The sequence below is a fragment of the Pleuronectes platessa genome, chromosome 16 (assembly GCF_947347685.1).
Source record: "Pleuronectes platessa chromosome 16, fPlePla1.1, whole genome shotgun sequence".
In the NCBI taxonomy this organism is placed as follows: Eukaryota; Metazoa; Chordata; class Actinopteri; order Pleuronectiformes; family Pleuronectidae; genus Pleuronectes; species Pleuronectes platessa.
In genome coordinates, this window is record NC_070641.1 from 3,968,795 (window position 1) to 3,987,044 (window position 18,250).

General features: G+C 44.6%; 7 non-coding genes and 1 pseudogene across 7 annotated transcripts; 7 read left to right on the forward strand and 1 right to left on the reverse strand.

Moving 5' to 3' along the window:
• The first annotated feature begins 805 nt into the window (after window positions 1-805).
• On the forward strand, window positions 806-887 carry trnas-gcu (transfer RNA serine (anticodon GCU)). The gene has a single exon. It is a non-coding gene; the product is annotated as a tRNA-Ser (tRNA).
• Window positions 888-2,312: 1,425 nt separating this feature from the next.
• On the forward strand, window positions 2,313-2,394 carry trnas-gcu (transfer RNA serine (anticodon GCU)). The gene has a single exon. It is a non-coding gene; the product is annotated as a tRNA-Ser (tRNA).
• Window positions 2,395-3,807: 1,413 nt separating this feature from the next.
• trnas-gcu (transfer RNA serine (anticodon GCU)) lies at window positions 3,808-3,889 on the forward strand. Its single transcript has one exon. It is a non-coding gene; the product is annotated as a tRNA-Ser (tRNA).
• Window positions 3,890-5,302: 1,413 nt separating this feature from the next.
• On the forward strand, window positions 5,303-5,384 carry trnas-gcu (transfer RNA serine (anticodon GCU)). The gene has a single exon. It is a non-coding gene; the product is annotated as a tRNA-Ser (tRNA).
• Window positions 5,385-6,809: 1,425 nt separating this feature from the next.
• On the forward strand, window positions 6,810-6,891 carry trnas-gcu (transfer RNA serine (anticodon GCU)). The gene has a single exon. It is a non-coding gene; the product is annotated as a tRNA-Ser (tRNA).
• A 1,413-nt stretch (window positions 6,892-8,304) lies between these two features.
• On the forward strand, window positions 8,305-8,386 carry trnas-gcu (transfer RNA serine (anticodon GCU)). The gene has a single exon. It is a non-coding gene; the product is annotated as a tRNA-Ser (tRNA).
• Window positions 8,387-9,811: 1,425 nt separating this feature from the next.
• trnas-gcu (transfer RNA serine (anticodon GCU)) lies at window positions 9,812-9,893 on the forward strand. Its single transcript has one exon. It is a non-coding gene; the product is annotated as a tRNA-Ser (tRNA).
• Window positions 9,894-16,025: 6,132 nt separating this feature from the next.
• On the reverse strand, window positions 16,026-17,142 carry LOC128458351 (uncharacterized; annotated as a pseudogene).
• Window positions 17,143-18,250: the final 1,108 nt, after the last annotated feature.

Consider the following 18,250-nt stretch of genomic DNA (forward strand, 5'->3'; position numbering starts at 1 on the left):
GAACAACATACATGCTGAACAGGTTGCCAGGATTTGCCACAGAAGCCTTTCTTACACAGGGGGATTAGCTCAAATGGTAGAGCGCTCGCTTTGCATGTGAGAGGTAGTGGGATCGATGCCCACATTCTCCACTATTGAACCCTTTGTGAGTGACATCCATTGTCTTCTACCTCAAGATGAAACTTTTCGGTATCAAACCTATGTGCATAGGCTTGCTTTGGTTTCTTGAAAACCTGTCACTTCTCTTTCCAGATCCTCTTTAAGTTTTAACTTAGTAGTGGGAGGCTACAGGTATTTCAACTCTCTGGCCCATTGCATATCTTGCCATTTCTTGTAACCCTAATGACTCGCACTATAGCGAAATGCTATACACACCTTGATTCAAGGAGCTCCACACAATACCATTTGGTGGGGGGTTAAACGACCTGCAAGTTTTACACACCAACTCTGAGTATAGGTGAAGATCCTAGAGAGATTTAAAACCTGAAACCTCCCACAACTCTTTTAGAACTAAAGAAGCCTCTTGAACGACCAGTGTTACATCTTCAAGAAACACAAGCAAGGCCAGTTGCCTATGTACGCAGGTACAATACCAGAAAACATAAGTTAGAGTCCTGTAGTCCCCTAAATTGTTCTCCAGTAAAGAAATGATCACCAACTGTGGTCTGCACGCATGGGTTAGAATCCTGTTTTTTCAGCAATAGTTTTCTTCTTCTTGTGTCCACAGCCACTTGTCACCATTGTAACAAGTCTCTTAAGAACAGGAAAAGTTTGAATTTCAGGAGATAAATTTACCTCCCAATAGGACGAGGTGGCCGAGTGGTCAAGGCGATGGACTGCTAATCCATTGTGCTCTGCACGCGTGGGTTCGAATCCCATCCTCGTCGCAGTGAAGTTTACAAGACACAAATTTCTACTCTAATTGACTGAATCAGCTTACTCTGCTGCTTCAGATCATTATCTCAAATGCTGTATTCTCGTCACGTGTACTGACAAAAACGCTGACCAGGACCATCAACCAGGTGCTCTGAATATCTTACCAACTTGAAATGACAGATTAGAAACATATTATTGGGGAAAATATGAGCATTTAGTTAGTGTCTAAGAACGGTGATACTCCCCCATGTGCTCTCAAGAAAAATGTCCTTCCTACTTGGCGGTGGCTCTTTAACTCTGTGAACCATGCTGGAAGGATGGAACAGCATTTCTGTATAATATCAGTCCATGGCATAAAAACAAGGAAATCCATCTTGTTTTAGAAGGGGACTTTATCAAACTGAATTAAAAGACTTTCCCAACCAGACTAAAATCAAGATATAACAAATTTCCTGGAGAATGTGGGCATCGATCCCACTACTTCTCGCATGCTAAGCGAGCGCTCTACCATTTGAGCTAATTCCCGATCTGTAGATATCTCTGTAAATCACTTACTTGTCCAGTGTCCCCTGAGGGCCTGTGATGAGAGACTTCATTCATTTGTCTAGGCAATGTGATCCAGTCTAGGACAGAACAACATACATGCTGAACAGGTTGCCAGGATTTGCCACAGAAGCCTTTCTTACACAGGGGGATTAGCTCAAATGGTAGAGCGCTCGCTTTGCATGTGAGAGGTAGTGGGATCGATGCCCACATTCTCCACTATTGAACCCTTTGTGAGTGACATCCATTGTCTTCTACCTCAAGATGAAACTTTTCGGTATCAAACCTATGTGCATAGGCTTGCTTTGGTTTCTTGAAAACCTGTCACTTCTCTTTCCAGATCCTCTTTAAGTTTTAACTTAGTAGTGGGAGGCTACAGGTATTTCAACTCTCTGGCCCATTGCATATCTTGCCATTTCTTGTAACCCTAATGACTCGCACTATAGCGAAATGCTATACACACCTTGATTCAAGGAGCTCCACACAATACCATTTGGTGGGGGGTTAAACGACCTGCAAGTTTTACACACCAACTCTGAGTATAGGTGAAGATCCTAGAGAGATTTAAAACCTGAAACCTCCCACAACTCTTTTAGAACTAAAGAAGCCTCTTGAACGACCAGTGTTACATCTTCAAGAAACACAAGCAAGGCCAGTTGCCTATGTACGCAGGTACAATACCAGAAAACATAAGTTAGAGTCCTGTAGTCCCCTAAATTGTTCTCCAGTAAAGAAATGATCACCAACTGTGGTCTGCACGCATGGGTTAGAATCCTGTTTTTTCAGCAATAGTTTTCTTCTTCTTGTGTCCACAGCCACTTGTCACCATTGTAACAAGTCTCTTAAGAACAGGAAAAGTTTGAATTTCAGGAGATAAATTTACCTCCCAATAGGACGAGGTGGCCGAGTGGTCAAGGCGATGGACTGCTAATCCATTGTGCTCTGCACGCGTGGGTTCGAATCCCATCCTCGTCGCAGTGAAGTTTACAAGACACAAATTTCTACTCTAATTGACTGAATCAGCTTACTCTGCTGCTTCAGATCATTATCTCAAATGCTGTATTCTCGTCACGTGTACTGACAAAAACGCTGACCAGGACCATCAACCAGGTGCTCTGAATATCTTACCAACTTGAAATGACAGATTAGAAACATATTATTGGGGAAAATATGAGCATTTAGTTAGTGTCTAAGAACGGTGATACTCCCCCATGTGCTCTCAAGAAAAATGTCCTTCCTACTTGGCGGTGGCTCTTTAACTCTGTGAACCATGCTGGAAGGATGGAACAGCATTTCTGTATAATATCAGTCCATGGCATAAAAACAAGGAAATCCATCTTGTTTTAGAAGGGGACTTTATCAAACTGAATTAAAAGACTTTCCCAACCAGACTAAAATCAAGATATAACAAATTTCCTGGAGAATGTGGGCATCGATCCCACTACTTCTCGCATGCTAAGCGAGCGCTCTACCATTTGAGCTAATTCCCCAGCTGTAAATCACTTACTTGTCCAGTGTCCCCTGAGGGCCTGTGATGAGAGACTTCATTCATTTGTCTAGGCAATGTGATCCAGTCTAGGACAGAACAACATACATGCTGAACAGGTTGCCAGGATTTGCCACAGAAGCCATTCTTACACAGGGGGATTAGCTCAAATGGTAGAGCGCTCGCTTTGCATGTGAGAGGTAGTGGGATCGATGCCCACATTCTCCACTATTGAACCCTTTGTGAGTGACATCCATTGTCTTCTACCTCAAGATGAAACTTTTCGGTATCAAACCTTTGTGCATAGGCTTGCTTTGGTTTCTTGAAAACCTGTCACTTCTCTTTCCAGATCCTCTTTAAGTTTTAACTTAGTAGTGGGAGGCTACAGGTATTTCCACTCTCTGGCCCTTTGCATATCTTGCCATTTCTTGTAACCCTAATGACTCACACCATAGCGAAATGCTATACACACCTTGATTCAAGGAGCTCCACACAATACCATTTGGTGGGGGGTTAAACGACCTGCAAGTTTTACACACCAACTCTGAGTATAGGTGAAGATCCTAGAGAGATTTAAAACCTGAAACCTCCCACAACTCTTTTAGAACTAAAGAAGCCTCTTGAACGACCAGTGTTACATCTTCAAGAAACACAAGCAAGGCCAGTTGCCTATGTACGCAGGTACAATACCAGAAAACATAAGTTAGAGTCCTGTAGTCCCCTAAATTGTTCTCCAGTAAAGAAATGATCACCAACTGTGGTCTGCACGCATGGGTTAGAATCCTGTTTTTTCAGCAATAGTTTTCTTCTTCTTGTGTCCACAGCCACTTGTCACCATTGTAACAAGTCTCTTAAGAACAGGAAAAGTTTGAATTTCAGGAGATAAATTTACCTCCCAATAGGACGAGGTGGCCGAGTGGTCAAGGCGATGGACTGCTAATCCATTGTGCTCTGCACGCGTGGGTTCGAATCCCATCCTCGTCGCAGTGAAGTTTACAAGACACAAATTTCTACTCTAATTGACTGAATCAGCTTACTCTGCTGCTTCAGATCATTATCTCAAATGCTGTATTCTCGTCACGTGTACTGACAAAAACGCTGACCAGGACCATCAACCAGGTGCTCTGAATATCTTACCAACTTGAAATGACAGATTAGAAACATATTATTGGGGAAAATATGAGCATTTAGTTAGTGTCTAAGAACGGTGATACTCCCCCATGTGCTCTCAAGAAAAATGTCCTTCCTACTTGGCGGTGGCTCTTTAACTCTGTGAACCATGCTGGAAGGATGGAACAGCATTTCTGTATAATATCAGTCCATGGCATAAAAACAAGGAAATCCATCTTGTTTTAGAAGGGGACTTTATCAAACTGAATTAAAAGACTTTCCCAACCAGACTAAAATCAAGATATAACAAATTTCCTGGAGAATGTGGGCATCGATCCCACTACTTCTCGCATGCTAAGCGAGCGCTCTACCATTTGAGCTAATTCCCCAGCTGTAAATCACTTACTTGTCCAGTGTCCCCTGAGGGCCTGTGATGAGAGACTTCATTCATTTGTCTAGGCAATGTGATCCAGTCTAGGACAGAACAACATACATGCTGAACAGGTTGCCAGGATTTGCCACAGAAGCCATTCTTACACAGGGGGATTAGCTCAAATGGTAGAGCGCTCGCTTTGCATGTGAGAGGTAGTGGGATCGATGCCCACATTCTCCACTATTGAACCCTTTGTGAGTGACATCCATTGTCTTCTACCTCAAGATGAAACTTTTCGGTATCAAACCTTTGTGCATAGGCTTGCTTTGGTTTCTTGAAAACCTGTCACTTCTCTTTCCAGATCCTCTTTAAGTTTTAACTTAGTAGTGGGAGGCTACAGGTATTTCCACTCTCTGGCCCTTTGCATATCTTGCCATTTCTTGTAACCCTAATGACTCACACCATAGCGAAATGCTATACACACCTTGATTCAAGGAGCTCCACACAATACCATTTGGTGGGGGGTTAAACGACCTGCAAGTTTTACACACCAACTCTGAGTATAGGTGAAGATCCTAGAGAGATTTAAAACCTGAAACCTCCCACAACTCTTTTAGAACTAAAGAAGCCTCTTGAACGACCAGTGTTACATCTTCAAGAAACACAAGCAAGGCCAGTTGCCTATGTACGCAGGTACAATACCAGAAAACATAAGTTAGAGTCCTGTAGTCCCCTAAATTGTTCTCCAGTAAAGAAATGATCACCAACTGTGGTCTGCACGCATGGGTTAGAATCCTGTTTTTTCAGCAATAGTTTTCTTCTTCTTGTGTCCACAGCCACTTGTCACCATTGTAACAAGTCTCTTAAGAACAGGAAAAGTTTGAATTTCAGGAGATAAATTTACCTCCCAATAGGACGAGGTGGCCGAGTGGTCAAGGCGATGGACTGCTAATCCATTGTGCTCTGCACGCGTGGGTTCGAATCCCATCCTCGTCGCAGTGAAGTTTACAAGACACAAATTTCTACTCTAATTGACTGAATCAGCTTACTCTGCTGCTTCAGATCATTATCTCAAATGCTGTATTCTCGTCACGTGTACTGACAAAAACGCTGACCAGGACCATCAACCAGGTGCTCTGAATATCTTACCAACTTGAAATGACAGATTAGAAACATATTATTGGGGAAAATATGAGCATTTAGTTAGTGTCTAAGAACGGTGATACTCCCCCATGTGCTCTCAAGAAAAATGTCCTTCCTACTTGGCGGTGGCTCTTTAACTCTGTGAACCATGCTGGAAGGATGGAACAGCATTTCTGTATAATATCAGTCCATGGCATAAAAACAAGGAAATCCATCTTGTTTTAGAAGGGGACTTTATCAAACTGAATTAAAAGACTTTCCCAACCAGACTAAAATCAAGATATAACAAATTTCCTGGAGAATGTGGGCATCGATCCCACTACTTCTCGCATGCTAAGCGAGCGCTCTACCATTTGAGCTAATTCCCGATCTGTAGATATCTCTGTAAATCACTTACTTGTCCAGTGTCCCCTGAGGGCCTGTGATGAGAGACTTCATTCATTTGTCTAGGCAATGTGATCCAGTCTAGGACAGAACAACATACATGCTGAACAGGTTGCCAGGATTTGCCACAGAAGCCTTTCTTACACAGGGGGATTAGCTCAAATGGTAGAGCGCTCGCTTTGCATGTGAGAGGTAGTGGGATCGATGCCCACATTCTCCACTATTGAACCCTTTGTGAGTGACATCCATTGTCTTCTACCTCAAGATGAAACTTTTCGGTATCAAACCTATGTGCATAGGCTTGCTTTGGTTTCTTGAAAACCTGTCACTTCTCTTTCCAGATCCTCTTTAAGTTTTAACTTAGTAGTGGGAGGCTACAGGTATTTCAACTCTCTGGCCCATTGCATATCTTGCCATTTCTTGTAACCCTAATGACTCGCACTATAGCGAAATGCTATACACACCTTGATTCAAGGAGCTCCACACAATACCATTTGGTGGGGGGTTAAACGACCTGCAAGTTTTACACACCAACTCTGAGTATAGGTGAAGATCCTAGAGAGATTTAAAACCTGAAACCTCCCACAACTCTTTTAGAACTAAAGAAGCCTCTTGAACGACCAGTGTTACATCTTCAAGAAACACAAGCAAGGCCAGTTGCCTATGTACGCAGGTACAATACCAGAAAACATAAGTTAGAGTCCTGTAGTCCCCTAAATTGTTCTCCAGTAAAGAAATGATCACCAACTGTGGTCTGCACGCATGGGTTAGAATCCTGTTTTTTCAGCAATAGTTTTCTTCTTCTTGTGTCCACAGCCACTTGTCACCATTGTAACAAGTCTCTTAAGAACAGGAAAAGTTTGAATTTCAGGAGATAAATTTACCTCCCAATAGGACGAGGTGGCCGAGTGGTCAAGGCGATGGACTGCTAATCCATTGTGCTCTGCACGCGTGGGTTCGAATCCCATCCTCGTCGCAGTGAAGTTTACAAGACACAAATTTCTACTCTAATTGACTGAATCAGCTTACTCTGCTGCTTCAGATCATTATCTCAAATGCTGTATTCTCGTCACGTGTACTGACAAAAACGCTGACCAGGACCATCAACCAGGTGCTCTGAATATCTTACCAACTTGAAATGACAGATTAGAAACATATTATTGGGGAAAATATGAGCATTTAGTTAGTGTCTAAGAACGGTGATACTCCCCCATGTGCTCTCAAGAAAAATGTCCTTCCTACTTGGCGGTGGCTCTTTAACTCTGTGAACCATGCTGGAAGGATGGAACAGCATTTCTGTATAATATCAGTCCATGGCATAAAAACAAGGAAATCCATCTTGTTTTAGAAGGGGACTTTATCAAACTGAATTAAAAGACTTTCCCAACCAGACTAAAATCAAGATATAACAAATTTCCTGGAGAATGTGGGCATCGATCCCACTACTTCTCGCATGCTAAGCGAGCGCTCTACCATTTGAGCTAATTCCCCAGCTGTAAATCACTTACTTGTCCAGTGTCCCCTGAGGGCCTGTGATGAGAGACTTCATTCATTTGTCTAGGCAATGTGATCCAGTCTAGGACAGAACAACATACATGCTGAACAGGTTGCCAGGATTTGCCACAGAAGCCATTCTTACACAGGGGGATTAGCTCAAATGGTAGAGCGCTCGCTTTGCATGTGAGAGGTAGTGGGATCGATGCCCACATTCTCCACTATTGAACCCTTTGTGAGTGACATCCATTGTCTTCTACCTCAAGATGAAACTTTTCGGTATCAAACCTTTGTGCATAGGCTTGCTTTGGTTTCTTGAAAACCTGTCACTTCTCTTTCCAGATCCTCTTTAAGTTTTAACTTAGTAGTGGGAGGCTACAGGTATTTCCACTCTCTGGCCCTTTGCATATCTTGCCATTTCTTGTAACCCTAATGACTCACACCATAGCGAAATGCTATACACACCTTGATTCAAGGAGCTCCACACAATACCATTTGGTGGGGGGTTAAACGACCTGCAAGTTTTACACACCAACTCTGAGTATAGGTGAAGATCCTAGAGAGATTTAAAACCTGAAACCTCCCACAACTCTTTTAGAACTAAAGAAGCCTCTTGAACGACCAGTGTTACATCTTCAAGAAACACAAGCAAGGCCAGTTGCCTATGTACGCAGGTACAATACCAGAAAACATAAGTTAGAGTCCTGTAGTCCCCTAAATTGTTCTCCAGTAAAGAAATGATCACCAACTGTGGTCTGCACGCATGGGTTAGAATCCTGTTTTTTCAGCAATAGTTTTCTTCTTCTTGTGTCCACAGCCACTTGTCACCATTGTAACAAGTCTCTTAAGAACAGGAAAAGTTTGAATTTCAGGAGATAAATTTACCTCCCAATAGGACGAGGTGGCCGAGTGGTCAAGGCGATGGACTGCTAATCCATTGTGCTCTGCACGCGTGGGTTCGAATCCCATCCTCGTCGCAGTGAAGTTTACAAGACACAAATTTCTACTCTAATTGACTGAATCAGCTTACTCTGCTGCTTCAGATCATTATCTCAAATGCTGTATTCTCGTCACGTGTACTGACAAAAACGCTGACCAGGACCATCAACCAGGTGCTCTGAATATCTTACCAACTTGAAATGACAGATTAGAAACATATTATTGGGGAAAATATGAGCATTTAGTTAGTGTCTAAGAACGGTGATACTCCCCCATGTGCTCTCAAGAAAAATGTCCTTCCTACTTGGCGGTGGCTCTTTAACTCTGTGAACCATGCTGGAAGGATGGAACAGCATTTCTGTATAATATCAGTCCATGGCATAAAAACAAGGAAATCCATCTTGTTTTAGAAGGGGACTTTATCAAACTGAATTAAAAGACTTTCCCAACCAGACTAAAATCAAGATATAACAAATTTCCTGGAGAATGTGGGCATCGATCCCACTACTTCTCGCATGCTAAGCGAGCGCTCTACCATTTGAGCTAATTCCCCATCTGTAGATATCTCTGTAAATCACTTACTTGTCCAGTGTCCCCTGAGGGCCTGTGATGAGAGACTTCATTCATTTGTCTAGGCAATGTGATCCAGTCTAGGACAGAACAACATACATGCTGAACAGGTTGCCAGGATTTGCCACAGAAGCCATTCTTACACAGGGGGATTAGCTCAAATGGTAGAGCGCTAGCTTTGCATGTGAGAGGTAGTGGGATCGATGCCCACATTCTCCACTATTGAACCCTTTGTGAGTGACATCCATTGTCTTCTACCTCAAGATGAAACTTTTCGGTATCAAACCTTTGTGCATAGGCTTGCTTTGGTTTCTTGAAAACCTGTCACGTCTCTTTCCAGATCCTCTTTAAGTTTTAACTTAGTAGTGGGAGGCTACAGGTATTTCCACTCTCTGGCCCTTTGCATATCTTGCCATTTCTTGTAACCCTAATGACTCACACCATAGCGAAATGCTATACACACCTTGATTCAAGGAGCTCCACACAATACCATTTGGTGGGGGGTTAAACGACCTGCAAGTTTTACACACCAACTCTGAGTATAGGTGAAGATCCTAGAGAGATTTAAAACCTGAAACCTCCCACAGCTCTTTTAGAACTAAAGAAGCCTCTTGAACGACCAGTGTTACATCTTCAAGAAACACAAGCAAGGCCAGTTGCCTATGTACGCAGGTACAATACCAGAAAACATAAGTTAGAGTCCTGTAGTCCCCTAAATTGTTCTCCAGTAAAGAAATGATCACCAACTGTGGTCTGCACGCATGGGTTAGAATCCTGTTTTTTCAGCAATAGTTTTTTTCTTCTTGTGTCCACAGCCACTTGTCACCATTGTAACAAGTCTCTTAAGAACAGGAAAAGTTTGAATTTCAGGAGATAAATTCACCTCCGAATAGGACGAGGTGGCCGAGTGGTCAAGGCGATGGACTGCTAATCCATTGTGCTCTGCACGCGTGGGTTCGAATCCCATCCTCGTCGCAGTGAAGTTTACAAGACACCAATTTCTACTCTAATTGACTGAATCAGCTTACTCTGCTGCTTCAGATCATTATCTCAAATGCTGTATTCTCGTCACGTGTACTGACAAAAACGCTGACCAGGACCATCAACCCGGTGCTCTGAATATCTTACCAACTTGAAATGACAGATTAGAAACATATTATTGGGGAAAATATGAGCATTTAGTTAGTGTCTAAGAACGGTGATACTCCCCCATGTGCTCTCAAGAAAAATGTCCTTCCTACTTGGCGGTGGCTCTTTAACCTTCGTGTTGTCCCTGCTTCCCCATGCTGTTGGCTGTGAGCGTTTGGGTAGCGATTTGACAAACGCTCGTTGCGATACCCTGCTTCAAACACACAGAGGCACACGCACAGCCCGCCACACATCAGCACGCGCACATGGGTCTCTGCGACCCGAAGGCTCGGACCGGGAGGGCTCGCGCTGCCGCTCGCGTCGAGGGCCGTCTCTCCGATCGGGGTCCCCGTGACCCTGAGACTCGCGACGCTGGACTGACACGCTCCCTCCTTTTGTGTAATCGAAACCTGCTCCTGCTCGGTGATGAGAAGAAGAAGAAGACGACGACAACAACGACGACTCTTGTGTATGGAGGACCAAACATGACTTAAGTAAAAATAAATAAATACAAAAATAAATAAAAAAGGAAATAAATTAATTAACACAGAAATAAATAAATAAAAATGTTAAGATAGATAGATAGATAGATTACTTTATTCATCCCCGAGGGGAAATTAAGTCGTCATAGCAGCCGGTACGTTTGAATACAATAAAATACAATACAATAGAACAAAATATAAAATATAAAATATAAAATATAAAATATTGCGGTAGAAAGAATAAAAACAGAAACAAAAGATAAAATAGGTAGATAAGGTGCAGTGGCAGATGATGGTAATAGTACTGATGATATGATGGTAATGTTATTGTTAGACAGTATATCAAAAATATTACAGTATATATAGTGTATAATATATATTTATATATGATAGTAATTATACCAATATAATAGCAGTATATAGTAATAATAGCAGCAACAGTATATACAATAATAATAATAATAGTAAAATATAATAATAATAACATGTACACATGTATAAATAAAATGTGTGTATATAGACTTATATATACAAAGAATATACAAAGAGTATGATATAATATATGATATATAGTACGGGTATAGATATAAGTATTTGGCGATACAATAGATAATATAATATACTGTGAGTGTAAGAATATGTAGACAGAGTGTGCAAAAGACAATATTATTGTATAAAGTGATGAATTGAGACAGGTACATTTAGTGCAGTTCTGTGATGGTGGCTCTGACAGAGGTAGAGGAGTTGTATAGTCTTATTGCAGTTGGGAGGAACGACTTCCTGTATCGTTCCTTAGAGCAGCGGGGTTGAATGAGTCTGTGGCTGAAGCTGCTCCTTAGCTTGTCCAGTGTTTTGTGGAGGGGGTGAGAGGGATTGTCCATGATTGCCAGCAGTTTTGCCAGCATCCTGTCCTCCACCACCTCCTCCAGGGTGACAAGCTTAGAGCCAACCACAGACTCTGCCTTCCTAATCAGTTTTTTCAGTTTGTTGGCGTCCTTAGCCTTGATGCCCGCACCCCAGGACACCACAGCAAAGAAGATGGTGCTCGCCACAACAGACTTATAGAACATCTGCAGCATCTTGTTGCAGACATTGAAGGACCTGAGCCTCCTCAAGAAATAAAGCCGGCTCAGGCCCTTCTTGTAGACGGCCTCTGTGTTGGTGGACCAGTCCAGTTTATTGTCTAGTGTGACACCCAGGTACTTGTAAGCAGGGACCACCTCAACAGCCGTCCCACCGATGCAGACAGGAGAGGGCAGGGGCTTGGTCCTCCTGAAATCCACCACCATCTCCCTCGTCTTCTTCACGTTGAGCTGCATGCGGTTCTCCCCACACCACTTCACAAAGCGGTCAACCAGGTCCCTGTACTCAGCCTCCCCTCCGCCCTCAACACACCCCACAATGGCCGTGTCATCAGAGAACTTCTGCAGATGACACGTCTCTGTGCAGTGCTTAAAGTCAGCAGTGTATGTGGTGAAGAGGAAGGGGGACAGTACAGTTCCCTGGGGGGCCCCGATGTTACTGATCAGACGATCAGACACACAGTTCTGTAATCTCACAAACTGTGGTCTGCCCGTCAGATAGTCATCGACCCAAGCGATGAGGGGAGCACTCACCTGCGTGCCCTCCAGTTTGGCCTTCAGCAGTCTGGGCTGGATGGCGCTGGAGAAGTCGAAAAACATGATCCGGCCTGAGGTGTTGGGTCTGTCCAGGGAGGAGTAAGCCTTCTGCAGCAGGTAGATGATTGCATCATCAACCCCAACATGGGGCTGATATGCAAACTGCAGGGGGTCTTGTGATGGGCACACCAGCGGTCTGAGGTGGGCCAGGACCAGTCTTTCCATGACCTTTATGATGTGAGAGGTCAGTGCCACCGGCCTGTAGTCCTCCAGTGCAGCAGGACGTCTTTTTTTGGGCACTGGGACCAGGCAGGATGTTTTCCAGAGCACTGGCACTCTCTGAAGGTGTAGGCTCAGGTTGAAAAGGTGCTGGAGAACTCCACAGAGCTGGCTGGGACAGGCCTTCAGCACACGAGGGCTGATGCGGTCCGGCCCCGCAGCTTTCCTCGGTTTGAGCCTCTCCAGCTCTCTCCTCACCTGGCTGGCTGTGATGTGGAGTCCAGACTGGGGGGTGGGGGATGTCAGTGGTGGGTTTGAGGGTGGTGCAGAGATGTTTGTGTTGCAGGAGGTGGTGGGGGGCTGTGGGGGATGTGAGGATGTCCTGGGGGTGGGAGGTGTGAGAAGGTCTGTGGTAAAGGCCAGTGGGGGGGTGGGGGGAGATGGTGACTGGGGTGGTGGGGGGCAGGGGGTGATGGGGGGAGGTGGGGGGTTGTTGCTCAGAGACGCAGTAGATGCTGTCGTAGAGTCAGCGGAGGGTCTTGGAGTTGAACCTATTGAAGAACGTGTTCAGCTCGTTCGCACGTCGTTCATCCCCAGCTGCTCCCCCATCTCTCCTCTTGAAACCAGTGATCTCCTTCATACCACTCCAGACGTCCCTGGTGTTGTTTTCCTCCAGTTTGTGCTCCAGTTTTCTCCTGAAGTTGTCCTTGCTCTCCCTGATGCGGCGCTTGAGCTCCCTTTGAACCCGTTTGAGTTCTGCTCTGTCCCGTGATCTAAAGGCCCTCTTCTTCTCGTTGAGAAGGGCTTGTTGCGGGTGGAAATCAAAGGAGAGGAGTCGTCTTTCTCAAGTTGAAGTTAAGCAAGTTTATTCAGAGGTCACAGGTCAGGAAAACGCAGTGTCCAGCAATTGAACATGCATGGGTCTCTAGTTCTACGCAGGAGGCTGCACAGGAAGAAAGACGCTTAAACAGAGTGCGCACATAGATTATATCCTCTTGGAATATCGCGTGATGACGATGTCGTACGTGCACTCCGTTGTCGTGGTTACCAGAGGTGATAATGTTGCTGTATCAGTGAAGCTGCGTTAGTGTGTTGTCTGGGAGAGAGATTGTGGGCCAAGGTCTACTCACTGTCTCTGTGTGAACTGAATCAGGGAGCTGGGATGTGTGATATAAAGTGTTGACTATGAGTATGGTTTAAGGAATATATGTGGTGTATCAATGTGAGTATGTATTATGTGTTTGGTGTTTGGTGTATGTCAATAAATCCCCCTTTCCACACCTGATAGGTGTGGATATCACAGGGAAGGCAAAGGGCAGGAAAAGGGGAATTATACAAAAATGAAACGTCAACTTATAGCTGTGATATAAGAATCACAGCTACTAAAACCAAAAACGAGTAAACTAACAATTGCATTTATAAAATTGTCAAAACCTAGCTGTGATTAAAAGAATCACAGCAATCAATCAAAAATTCAAAACTGACAATTATAGATAAAGAATTGTCTAAACATAGCTGTGATTAAAAGAATCACAGCAATCAACCAAAAATTCAAAACTGACAATTATAGATAAAGAATTGTCTAAACATAGCTGTGATTAAAGAATCACAGCAATCATATCTTTATTTAATTAAAACACATGCATGATACTGTGGGTTTAGAGAGAAAATGTAACACAAGAAGCAAAATCAACCTCTGACACTGTGGACTCCGGCGTCGGTTCACAGGTCCCGCCGAGAGGATCTTTATCAGTGTTTGAGAGGGGGTGTGGTGTAGCTCTGAGAGGTTGCTAGCACTTCAGGCTGTATCAGTTATAGTGTGCCCCAAGTTCTGTGTGCTTGCTTGGGGAACTGGAGCGCTTAATGCCAAAACATAGCTGTGATTAAAAGAATCACAGCCAGCAAAACAAAATTAATAAAAGTCAATAAAACAGCTTTTCAACAACCAAAGAGAAGAGCTTGATTTCCCTTCTCATCAAACCTGAGCATTGCAGAACAGATCAGCTGTTATTGAACTTTCACTGGGCTCATTTCATCGGAGAAGCAACTTCACCAGACTAAAAACAAAAAACATTGTTATCTCATTCTCACAAGGCCACAGTCGCGGATGAAACTTTTGTATGGGTGTAAGTGGCTTAAATATAATACAAACAGAGAAAGAGAAGGAAAAACTTTGCACATAAACTGTACTTAGAGATGGGCTTTAAAAGGACACCTTAATGTGATGTAGTGAATCACTCATCCTTGAATTTATATTACGAATCAAATTAGTAACTTGTGGAGTATTAAAATGGTCTTTACTATCAGCCCTGCTGTGTCAGGTTAAAATAAAATAAGATATTAAATGATCTGATTTTATGTAGAAATTTGGAGGCCTAAACCGTTTCTCCTTTCCTCTAATGGATTGGATATATTTGAAAAATCTGAAACAACAAATTGCTACCAAACAGTGTAATTTTAACAATTTCTTTGGGAATTCTTTACTTCTGAATGAAGCAAATAAAAACAAACAGACATACAATCATACAACCACGTCTCTTTGTGATGTTTAACGCCAGTGGTAAGCTGTAAAGCTTCTGGCCCTCCCCCTTTTCATCCTGTGCTGTGCACGTCTTAATCTTGGGAGTAATTTTACGACCAGAAGAAGCACAGGACTTCATGGCAGTCCAGGAGTAACACAGGCACAACTTATACCCTCTCCATTTTTCAAATTAGTTCTTATTTCAGCCAATGGGCGGGAAGTTGAAGGTGCTGGGGTACAATGTGTCAGGTGGTGCCAAGGAGCGCCTGATTTACCTTTGACCTGGGCCGAGTGTGAAGTAATTTCCTTCACCTCGTACGGTCCAGTCCACCTGGGTTCTGGCCACTTTCTTTTGTGAACCTTAACTCTTACCCAGTCACCGACTTTTACCTTTGGTCCTGCAGCTTCCTCCGGATCAGTCGCCAGGGCCCTGGAGACCTGATTGGAGAGAGCTACAGTAACAGCAGTTAAAACCTTCATATAACTTGACATTTCAATGTACATCCAGGGGTGGCACGTGACCTCCATCCCTGGGTGGACCAGGCATAACTCTGCCTGTCAACAGTTCATGTGGCGACAGGTGTGTCTTACCGCCTGGGGACGACCTCATTGTCATCAACACCAATGGCAGGGCTTCAACCCATGTCATTTTAGTGTCTGCACAAACCTTCGCAATTTTGGCTTTCAACGTTTGATTGGCTCTTTCTACAAGGCCTTGTGACTGTGGATGATACACTGAGCCAAACTTGTGGTGAATGCCCAAGGCAGCCTCTACCTCTCTTAGGTGTGTGTTTTTAAAGTGTGCGCCATTGTCTGAGCGAATGAACCGTGGAACCCCGTAACGGGGGATCAAGTCCTTCTGCTGCCACTTGATCACTGACTTTGCATCCTCCCGTCTGGGGGGGATGGCTTCAACCCATCTAGAAAACCTACATACCATTACCAACATGTATCTCATTCCCTGCACTCTCATGTCTGCACCCATATCTGTATAGTCTATACTGATGTCTTGGAAACAGACGGCAGGAACGGGATATGAACCTATGGGCGTTTGGAAAGGTCTTCTAGGATTGGGGTTCCCACAAATGGAACATTCGTCACAAAATAAATTGGAGATGCTCTCGAGATTTGGATGCCACTATAGGGCTGAAATTCTCTGGAAGGTTCTGAGTTTTCCTTCATGGTTGAGGCCATGTGCTTCCTTGAGCAACATGGCACAAAGTTCTGCCGAGGCAACGATGCGTCCATCATGGGACCTCCAGAGGCCTTCTTTAGACTTCAAGGCCCCCTTTTGTCTCCATGTGGACCATTCATTCGATCCAGCTTTTTCCTGACTTTGGATGAGCGTGTCTTCAGTGAGTTCAGGGAACTGAGCTGGGCTGGGGGATGCCATGACCATCTGAGGCGGCGTGTAACCGCCTGCCTCCTTGGCAGCTTGGTCCGCTGCATTATTTCCAGCACTGATTCTGGTTTGGTTGGTGTCGTGTCCTTTGCGTCTGGGCAACAGAACTGCACTCAGGAGGCGTCTCATTGGAACTTGATGTCTGATCGGTTGATCACCGGTGGTCAGGAAGCCTCGTCTTATCCATGACGGGCCATCAAGCTGAACTGCACCATGTGGATATGCAGAGTCAGTGTAGACATTTACAATTTTCCTTGTCCCAGCTCTAGGGCTCTTGTGAGGGCTGTGATTTCAGCTAACTGAGCTGAAGCTGGCTGGGGAATGATTGCAGCTTCCAATGTGGTGTGACTTCCATCTGGGTGCTGCTGCACTACAGCATAGGCAGCCACATTGCCATCTTCTCCTTTGTAGCAGCAACCGTCCATGTACAGCCAGGCATCAGCATTCAGAATGGGGTCTGCAATCAGGTCTGGTCTTGTTTTCCTTGATCGCAAGTTCTCCACACACATGGGGTGTCCCACTGGCAATGTTGGAGGCCATGTTGTTGATGCTTGGAACAAAGGTTATGTGTGACTGAGTGCACTGGACCTGAAGTTTGGTCTTCCGGCCTGCACTGAAGGTGAACTCTTTGCTCTGGAGGAAAGCTGCAACTCCATGCTGGGTGTGAATCTGAGTTGGATGTCCCATGACGACATGGCTGGTTTTGTCAATGGCTTTCGCTACAGCAGCAACGTATCGGGCACACAAACTTTGTCCTGTCTCGACCGTGTCGAGTTTGGAGGAATGGTAAATGAGGCGGTCTGTTGAACGCCTTTGGAATAATACTGCATTCACAACACCACCCATCTCTGAAACATCAAGATGAAATGGCTTGGTGTAGTCTGGTATGGCCAGTGCAGGACAAACCGTGATGTCTTGGTATGGGCAAGTGTTCTGGGAGTGTGGTTTCCGTGGTGGCAGGGATGTTGAACTTCCACATGTCTTCAGTGGCGGCCTTGAGAACTTCTGGGTCTGTAGTGGCAATCCAGGTCAAACCTTGTGCTCTCTTCATCATGGGGCCTAGACTGCGAGCTTCATAGCCAAATCCCACAGTTAGTGTTACATGTGGAGCAGATTCTGTGAGCTGGTACCATTCTTCAGCAAAGTCATCCAGTTTAACCTCTGCAGCGACTCCTTCCTTGCCACACACTATACTTGAACATGTGATCTTGGGTTGTAGATGAGCCATGTTTTCGTCCCAGTCTTCCTCATATTGTTCATCAGGGTTCGAGGTGACATTAAGAGTGCAGTGTATGTGTGAGAGGGGAGTTTTGTATGGGTGTAAGGCATAGATTTTAGGTTTGTATGTATTGAACAGGAACTGGATGCGTGGTGTTGAGGGGCCAGTGGGCATCAGTCTGAGCCAAAACACTTCGTGATCCGGTGGTTGGGGTATTTCTCCAGTGAATAGGATACGAATTGGATGCTGTCTTGTGGTTTTTGGGACTTCAGAGGAGATTTGGACCCCCTTTTCATCGAGATAAATCTTCAACTTGAGTTTGCACATCAAGTCACGTCCTAATAAGTTGGCCGGGCATGTTGGGGCAGAGAGGAATGCATGAGAAACTGTGTGGCTTCCCAGCGTCACACGGAGGGGTTGGATGAAGGACAGTCTAATTGGGGACCCCGTAACTCCCACCACCATAGTGGAGTTTTCTGAAAGTGGCTGTGTGGTCCGCCGACAGGAGTATGTTGCTCCAGTGTCTGCCAGCATGAGATGAGGGACACCATCGATGTCACATGACACAAGTGGTTCGGTGTTTAGTCCAAAGTGTCGCATCAGTCCCGCTTTTGGTGGCGGGCATCCTCATTGGTTCCTCCACTCCCTCAGGGGGGCCTGGGTGGCTGGGTCCACATCATATGGGACTGGGTAAGGGATGTTGGCTTGTCTCTGAGGGGGTGGTTGGTAAGGTGGTTCTCTG